A 9,791-nucleotide genomic window follows, 5' to 3' on the forward strand; every position below is an offset into this window, starting at 1 on the left:
TGCTGGTGAAGATGTTGATGGAGATTGACCCTCTCCCGATGAGAGGATCGTCGGTGATGACATTGGTGATGATTTCCCCCTTCCGGAGGGAAGTGTCCCCGGCAGAACAGCTCCGCCGGAGCCCAAGATTGGTTTCGCCAAGGTTCCGCCTCGTGGCGGCGGAGTTTTGTCCCGTAATCTTGCCCATGATTTTTTCCAGGGTAAAAGCCCTCATATAGCAGAAGATAGACACCGGGGGGCCACCAAGGGGCCCAGGAGACAGGGGGCGCGCCCAGTAGAGGTGGGCGCGCCCCCCACCCTCCTGGCTAGGGTGTGGGCCCCCTGATGTATTTATTCCACTCAATAATTCTTATTAATTCCAAAAATAGGTTTCGTGGAGTTTCAGGATTTTTGGAGCAGTGCAGAATAGGTTTCCAATGTTTGCTCCTTTTCCAGCCAGAATTCCAGCTGCCGGCATTCCCCCTCTTCATGGTAAACCTTGTAAAATAAGAGAGAATAGCCATAAGTATTGAGATATAATCTTTCCCTAATATCTCCCTAATAATAAAGCACGGACTGGGTCTCCGGGTTCACCGTCACGCACATTTTACACAAAGCCCCCTGAAGTTTTGGACAATCAACCCGCGCTATAGATTTAAGTTAGTACAGTAAAGAAAATGTATCGCTTCACGGGACCGGAAGTTGGGTGCTGCGCGGTGCACAGGAGATACACGAGGAGGTCGGCGACCTAGGCAGCAGACTGCAAGGCAGGAGGCGGAGATGGCGTGCGGAGGAGCGCCAGGGGAGCAGAGAGTGGCGGTGCCTCAGCGAGGGAAGATGACGACACGCTAGACGACCGGTTGGAGGAGCGAGCAGGCGGAGAGGAAGGGAAGAAGAGGCGGGGGGTCCAGCCTTCCCGTCGGCCGGCGGCAAGGGACGCCGGCAGGAGCGACAGACGGGCGCTCGCGGGATCCAGCCCCGTCCTCGGCGGCAGGAAGGGAAGAAGAGGCAGCGGGGTCCGGACGGCGGCGAGGGACCCCGGCAGGAGCGACGGACGGGCGCTCGAGATCGAGCCCCTACCTCGGCGGCCTGAAAGGAGATCGGGGTGAGGGAGAGAGCCGTCGAAGGGGATCGGGACGAGTGAGAGACAGTGGGGATCGAGTGGCTGTGAGGGGATCGAGCGATGGCTTCTGCGGCTAGGGTTTAGAACGGTTTACGCGGGCCGCGGTCAGCAGATGGGCCGGCAGGCGCTGGTAGGGAGAGAGAGAAGGAGAGTTGGGCCGACCTAGCGTTGTTGAATTTTTTTTTTCTCATCTCAGAAAAGGAGAAACAAATGGAGGGGAGAGAAAAGAAAATATTTGAGATAGGACTAGAAGTATACACCGGCTAGGCCACGTAACCCTCAAAAAAAATCTGTTACAGGACGTGACGACGAAGGCTTAGTGTTCAGTCCCTCAGAAAAAAGGCTTAATGTTGAGAGAGTGGCGTTTTGGCACATGGAAGCGCGTGCTCCTGATTTTTAAAATGTGTTTTAATCATATTTTAAAATGTCAAAAAATTTCAAGCAAAAACTTGACGCGTACATCTCGATATTGTACATGTTCATAAAGTCGTTTCGCGAAAAACCGATAAATTATGTGTCACGTGTGAAAAAAACAAAATCCGGTGTTAAAAATTGTTTTTCACAACACATCCTCTTATCTTTTCTACACAAGCCACAAAAAATATCGGTATTCTCCGAAACTTGACGTGCACACATATAATATTGAGATGTATGCACCAAAAAAAATTTGAAATATTTTTTCGCGTGCAGGAGCGCGCGCTCGCGGGAGCACCACCAGATTTTCATTCGTGTTCATGCATCTCATATCTTACAAATGCATTGGTAGTTGCAGTAATTAAAATACGTGTCACTGAAATATTAGAAAGAAATATTTCTTAAAGGAAACGATATTTGGAGCTCTCTTGTGGACTAGCTGGTCATCGATACATTCCTCCACTCTAGATGTAACCGGTGCCGTTGGTGAGATATAGAGGAGAGAGGGAGGGATGAAGAGTTGAGAGAGTACGATAACGGTGCATGTTGCTTGAACTGGGTGAAGGAGGGGCCGCGTCCTATTTTGCCCCATCGTCGGCTAGAGAGAGAGAGAGAGAGAGAGAGAGTGTGTGTGTGTGAGAGAGAGAGAGAGAGAGACGTGTGGTGATGGCTACGACTACGATTTCCTTGGTCCTTCATGTGGCTACTTCCCTCCGTTGTACCAACTCTCCCGCAGCTCTGCGTGCCTCAATCCTGGTACTCCTTGAACCCTGGTGATGGTTTCAAGGTTAGTTGTTGGGTTGGCGCAATCGATGCGCTCCTACGGCTGACAACAGCGCATGAACAAAAGAGCACTAAACATTGCATGCCAGCAGTTTCACACCAAAGTAAAGATAAGGGAGGCAGAAGCGGATTGTGCATAACGAGGTAAACTATTGAGTAACACAAACTCTCAATTTCATGCACAATTGCAACACAAGGGATCTTTTTGCATGCACAATTTTCATGGAACAACAAATGTATTTTGCACATAATTGAATACATATAAACTTTTCTCCCGTTGCAATGCACGGGCATTTGTGCTAGTCTCTCCCTAATAATAAAGCACGGATTGACTCCGTGGGTTCACCTTCACAATACACTTTCGCCCAATCATAATACGCTTTTACGATTCATATAGACAAAATCGTAATATAAGCGAGGTGGTACTAATAGTATGTTCTCGGTTTCTGCCGTAGCATGCCGCGTATCCCCTGCTCTGGATACCATCTATCGTGCATCGCACCTGCACCCAGCCGCGCCCGCGCCCGTGCTCCTCCCATAGGTCGTCGTAGCCTCGATGTACCTTGCCGCCATGACAGCATGTTCTTGCCCGTGCACACCCACATGCATGGGTATGCCCCACCGTTGCTTCGTGGCTCCCGTACCAGCAGCAGTTCCTCCTAATCCCGCACGTCCGCCGCCGCCTCTAGAGGCCCGCCATCCCTGCCATTGCTCGCCGGCGTCGTTGATTCTTCTCTGTTGCAGAGGAGAAGATACCCAGTCCGCCTTGGCTCTCTTTCCATAGCTGGATAAGCCCATGTCTAACTCATCCTCAGCCGTGGCCGAGCTGGTTACCTCCCCGCACCAAGACCACGAGGTCCTGGGTTCGATCCCGCATGAAGACACCCTAAAGTCGCCCATTTCCTTTTCTTATTATCCCGAACCACTGACATGTGGGCCCTTGAGGGATCCACCTGTCATCCTCCAAGCCACCTCCGTATGTTCTCGATTTCATACGTTCTGAGAGCTTCGTAAGTCAATGGGCCAGATTTTTTATAGGCCGATAAAAAGAATCAATCTCCCCACCTGCCCTTACCTCCCTTACGGAGGCAGGGAGAAAAAATTGCTTAGACTTATGCTATAATTTTAGATTCTAATTAGTCCCACACTGCCTCTTTACATCACATCCTAGCAACATATATGCGTTTCAAGTTATCACAACCAACAAGCCAAGAAAAGAAGATAAGATATGACTCGGCCTAGAGATAGAGATCTAAAGAAAGATGCCATGCATCACAAAATCGATAGGCCGAGAGTGAAGGTCATGGCCAATCAAAAAGAAAGAGGCGCATCAACCCGAGAGGAAGGTCACAGCCAATCGAAAAGAAAGAGGCGCATGAAATAAAAAAAAGCAGAGCATGAGCAGGGCCGCCGGCCGCAGCCCAACCGGTGGCGGTGGTGGAGCAAGGGTGCGGGGATCCCGACGGGAGGAGCTCCCGGGCGCGCACGGATTTGGAGGTGTGGTGACTCATGGGGAGCGAGGGATCTTCCGGCGGTAATGGGTGCAGGGCAGGCGGCAGTGCGTTTCGGGGAAGGTCGTGGAGATTGGGGTAGGGAGGCCGCTGATTTCCTTTTCTTTTCTTTTTTCTGATCAAGGGCGGCTGACTTCTACAAAAACCGACCTGTTAGCTAGTTAGCGTGCACGAATGTTGAACGTTTCTGTTTTCCATTAATTAAAGATGTAGTTTTGATCCTTGACCTACTGGTAAACATCTCCCAGTCTGTAACATGGACGTGTTAGAGCATCTATCGTCGGAGTTAGCAAATCGAGCCCTCTAAACGTCCGCGGACATGCCCGATCAGTGACCCGATGTGTCTGTTTTGAGCTCTTGTTTGTTCGTGCATATAGTCATACTTCTCATTTTCTCTTTTATATGTCCGGTCATTTACACGTGAATTGTGGATATCAAGACAAAGAAAGAAAAGAATAAATAAAGAAAGAGAAAACATGGTCCAAGATGGGCGGTATGCTACGTGGTGGACTGATCGGATGCGTCCATAAGCCCTCATATTCTTCCTACATTTGTCTTCAATATGAGAGTTCCCGGACAGCCTCGGACGTCATGATATGAGGGGTTTAATTGGTCATTTTTTCTTCTCTCCTGTTCAGTCACGGACCGGGCGTGTCCGAAAATGTTTGAGGATATAGGATGCCCGGCTGTAGAGGCTCTTAGTGTTTCACATGTGTTTATTCTCCGAACAATGCTCCGAACTTTGCACACGTTATCGGGTTTGGTGCTATATATTTTTGTTTTAAGGTGGAATTTGACTTTTTTTGTGCCCCTCGCAAACTCAAACTGGCTGCTAGGGCGATGTGGTATTTTTTTTTCACTAGGCATTGACGATCTAATCTACAACATCATAACATTTTTCTGATTCCTAAATTGTATCCATGAAAAACAAGACACTAGCAACACACCTTTTAAGAATAATTTTAATATGGTATGCTTCATGATTAGCACACACGAAAGAAGCATGCATGCCTGAACATAGGACGAAGTACACCATACTTTTATTTTGTGATGTCAGTAACTGAAAAGAAACATTGCGTGTATGATATTTTTATTATCACTATGGTAATCTGAGGATAAGGTTGTCCATCTGGTTAGTTCTATGATTCACGTCCCAAGTTCCGAACTGGCGCCCTAAAAGATTATATTGTTAATTGATCAATCATATTTGTCATCATCAAACTTATTCTCTACGTATCCAGCTTGATTAATTATAATTGGCGTTTGGCTTTGCAGCGAAGAATGCTAATTTTTTTTCCGTTGCAACGCACGGGCATGTTTGCTAATTAATTTTTAATAATAAAACATGAATTGACTCCGTGGGTTTATCGTCACAATACGCTTCCGCCCAGTTATAATACGCTTTTACGATTCGTATAGAAAAAATTGTAATATAAATGAGGTGGTACTAATTTGGAAATTAAACAAGCAATCAAAGTCACTGCTATCCTGTTAGACACATGCCCTCACCTGTTCCCAATTCAGGCCGGGGGCATTTGATGATAACCCCCAGTTCGTGTGCCTTTGATCATAAACCCCCATTTGTGTCACTGACCCACACCCCCCAGTTCGTGTGCCTTTGATCATAAGCCTTCCTTTGTGTCACTGACAGTCAGTGACACAAAGGGGGGCTTATGATCAAAAGCACACGAACTGGGGGTTATCATCAATTATTCCTTCAGGCCGCATAGTCGCCCGCCGCCGGATGCTGCTCCGCCCCGAGCACCGTCAGTGGCCCCGTCGCCTCCTCAGGCATGCCCTCTTCATCCTCCGAGCTTCCCTCGTCGCACCGCGGACCACCTGCTCCTCCTGATGCACCGGCTGTCTCCTACCTCGGGGTCCGGTGAGCGGCGTCGGCAGCCACGGCGAACTGCCACGGGTGCGGCCAATCCGAGCTCCTGTTGGTAGGTTAATCCAAAAAGAAAAAGAATCCACGCACTACACGACCCCGTCCTCCAATACGCCACCTGCTCCCATCCATGTAGCACCGCCGCTCGCTTCAGCTCCTGCTCGTCGATCGCCGCCGTGTGGAGCCACCTTCCCAGCGCGCCGCTCCGCCTGCGTACACCGGTAGGCTTTCAACCAACGCCATGCGCCACCTCGCGTCCCCCTGCCCATCGCCTCCTACAAAATCGTCTCTCTCTCTCTCTCTCTCTCTCTCTCTCTCTCTCTCTCTCTCTCTCTCTCTCTCTCTCTCTCTCTCTCTCTCTCCCTCCCTCCCTCTGTCTGTGTGTGTGTGTGTGTGTGTCCTGGTGGTCACGGCTGATGCTGCTTCTCCTCTCCATCAGGATCTCTCTCTCTCTCTCTCTCTCTCTCTCATGGATTGGCAAATGCATTCTTCCAGATAAATGTGTGCCTCTGTTCTTGATATGCCGCCCACCACATGTTTGATGTTATGCTTATGAGGAGTTGAACTTCGTTTTTTTCAGGTTTTTCTTTGGTGTATTAGGCAGCCTGGTGTAATTTGTTTCAAAAGTTAACATGCTGTACAGTCCAATGTATCTAGGAAAATTAAGTTATGGAGAGTTGTTCATGATGTTGCTTGCATATTTTTTGTCTACCAAACTGGATACTTAAATGGATATAAACATTGAGTAGGTGCTGAAATTTTTCCCTAATAATAGTTTCCAACTTGCTTTTTAGCAGAACTACAGAACTATTTGCAGCTTTTAATTATGTGTACTTAAAATGGATTTGTTGTCCAGGACATGTGGAGTTGAGATCAAGTTGAATTATGTGCTGATGTTATTATGTTTTTTGTGTGGAGAAATTTAGGGGATTTAGTCCAGGCCCTCCACCGGCTCAAGACCCAGTGGCTCTCTGCTCCTCAACGCCCCACATCGAGCGCCCAATCCAGGAAAACAACCCCGTCGCGCTGCCGCTCCCCATCTCCCTGCGTCGTCCCAAGATGGTCGGGCTGGGCACCACCCCGGCGGCCGAGCGTGTGCTTTCCACGGAAGCCAGCTCCTCCACCCAGACCCTTCTCTACAAGGACGGCGAGGACACTGCTTCGTCATAACTGATCGTGACGACCACGCGCAATCCAATTGGGAGGTATTTATAAGCACCAATGTATCCTTGGTTTAGTTCCCATATCTTGAATTACTGATCAAATGCAAGGATTGCATATAAAGTAATTGGGTTTGGCCTTTGTGAGGAATGCTACAGCAGCACTTCAAACCTCCCATGCCGCTTTCATCAGCAGCATAGAACTTGATAATACATCACTGTAGGATGCATTCATGAGATTCCAATGGATACCCACGGAAGGTCCACAATAGCTGATTGTAGAAGAATTTGTTGTATCTAGCGAAGTTAATTCTGGGAGCAATCCTTGAATATTGCAGGGGTCGATTTAAATGAATGTAGTGTGCTAACATGGTGCATCGTTGGAGATGTATTTATTATTCGCTTACTGGTTAGTACTTGGAAAGTTAGTTGACACATATCTATGATAATAGAAGTAATAATTATTTGACAATAGGAATAAGCATATAGTATTTGTTTCCACTTCTTAATAAATAGGTTTCTTGTTTTCTTTGTGTTCAGTCCACAAGATAGGTGCATGTTGTTTCTAATCATGACATTCTGGAATTCAAGCTTTTCTGTTTGTGCTCAACTGAACAAAAGCTCGATGTGGGATGTTACTTTCCCCAATGATAGAGGGTCTTTGTTTCAAACTCATGAATATGTTCCCCACAATAGGAAGAATGTAATATTGCTTAGCATGTCTCCTTGAAGTACAGGCATCCAAGATTGCCATACAAAATATAATGGCTTTGACGTTAATTTAGAGTACAATTTTACCTTCTCAAGAAATTTCAACACTGAAGATGGAGTCTATGTTAATTGTGATACATGTGGCATTTGAAGTAGTAATTCCACTCAAAGTTTAGATTATACTTAAGTGTGGGTTCAAAATTCCATCTGTATCTTCGTATAAGAATTCATGTTTTTGTTTTTTGCACAAGTCCATATGACCTGATTTATCTATATGGACTATCATTGACGCGCTTAAATGTATTCTCGACATTTTTTCAGAAAACCAGATGATCGAGGTGAGAAAAAAAATGTGTGTTGCTTTTATCTAGGAAAACTGACACTCAGATGCACATGCCAAGATCACCATTGATTTATTGCCTGTTTAACAACACAGAAAGAAGAATTGCTACACCGGAACCTGGGCCATGCGGTGATTGATATTTTAGTTGCGCGACTGTTTCCATGCTGTTCATTTGAGGTAAATTTTAAAATGATGCATTGCTTCTCCTTACTATATGTCGATGCTTGCATAGTTTAATCTATCCGGTGTATACACAGCTCTTCTTGGTGATCGTGTTTTTCATGGTGTGTCGATGTGTATCACAAGCTAACAGGCAGACATAGATAAATTGTAATTATGGTTGTATAATGATTGGTTTGGTAAAAGCTCATGTGTTATATGTTTTGGCGGGTTTTGGTAAAACCACTTCTGAACTTCAGAGATATATGTTTGGTGCTTGCTCCACACATATGTATGTTGCTCCAGCTCATGCATTCGTTTGGTCTGACCATGGTGCGTGGCCTCTACAATTTAAGGCAATCTATGCGAGTTAAGATGATGCATGCATGAATTAAACATGGATCTTAGATTAATTAATCTCGCAATATGAAATCTAAATATAGCCAATGAAATCTATATGACATTTCTCATGAAGAGGATACACATTATTCGTTGTATGTTGTTTCTTCATAACACACATTAAATATCAGATTATCTTCATTGTATAGCTAATCCTTCTGCCCTCTGTATTAAGCGAAGGCATAATACCTAGGTTCTGAATATATTATATGTTTGACAGTTTAGCATATACCATCTTCATACATTCTTCTATTAATGCTAATAGAATGTATACTGGTTTCTTAATCAGAATTAAGAACTCTTCCCGGCCATCAAGGATGTATGAAGTACTTGAGTTGTACAAGAACTGAATTACATTATTTCTATTTTATACAGCAACAAGGACCCAGATTTGTGATTTTTATATGTAAAGAAAACCATATGAAATTTTCATGTAACTGTTATTGTGTAACTTATCTTCATCTCTAAGAATATGGATGATCTTTACTTTTGAAATCCAGTACTTTGAGTTGAGTTTACAGCAACCAGTAATAGAAACTATGATGTGAAATTGCAGCTATGACCCAACAAATTGTACTTACTTCCACATGACACAGAAGGAAATTGTTGTGTACCGAATTGGGTACACACAACTGTTTCTGGTACTTTTTCTTTTTGACTTTCTACACAAGGGATAGATGAGGTTGCCGAGGGTCCTTGACGCAATCCCATGCCTCGGTGCCCGGTGTACAAATGCGCCCTCAGGGTCATTTGTGCCAAGTATTTCACGTCAACCTATTTATATTGTTTTAATCACAATCATTCTATTTAAAATCATTAGGAAATGAATTGATCTAAAATGAATAGTGCATCGTTTTGGCCCTATAAGTTTGGATGTGGGTTCGCATAGGAAGTACCCAATTAGTTTATCAATTTCACTGGAATACACTCAGGAAGGGATGAGGCAATCTTCTACCTAATTTAGGTCTTTTTGGACACCAATAAAACAGAGTGACCGCCTTGGGATTGATTATTCGATCTGACAGTGGTCAAAAGGAGAAGTGGCAACAAGATAAGTCATTGGTGCGTGCTAGAATTTGTTTCTTCCGTTGCAACTCACGGGCATATGTGCTAGTGTGTAATAACAGCTCATAATGCAATAAATATTGATATAAAAGCATGATGCAAAATAGACGTATCAACTCCCCTAACCTTAGACTTCGCTTGTCCTCAAGCGGAAGTCGATATCGAAAAATATGTCCATATGTTTAGAGATAGAGGTGTCGATAAAAACAAAATACGGACATAAGGGCATCATGATCATTCTTATAACAGCAACATA

At 45.2% G+C, this 9,791-nt stretch overlaps 1 long non-coding RNA gene across 1 annotated transcript; it reads left to right on the top strand.

Annotated features, from left to right (window-relative positions):
* The first annotated feature begins 5,492 nt into the window (after nt 1-5,492).
* Nucleotides 5,493-8,925, top strand: LOC123092346 (uncharacterized). Its single transcript, XR_006444485.1, has 3 exons — nt 5,493-5,919; nt 6,625-8,089; nt 8,760-8,925. It is a non-coding gene; the product is annotated as an uncharacterized lncRNA (long non-coding RNA).
* Nucleotides 8,926-9,791: the final 866 nt, after the last annotated feature.

Source organism: Triticum aestivum, chromosome 4B, assembly GCF_018294505.1.
Source record: "Triticum aestivum cultivar Chinese Spring chromosome 4B, IWGSC CS RefSeq v2.1, whole genome shotgun sequence".
Taxonomy (NCBI): domain Eukaryota; kingdom Viridiplantae; phylum Streptophyta; class Magnoliopsida; order Poales; family Poaceae; genus Triticum; species Triticum aestivum.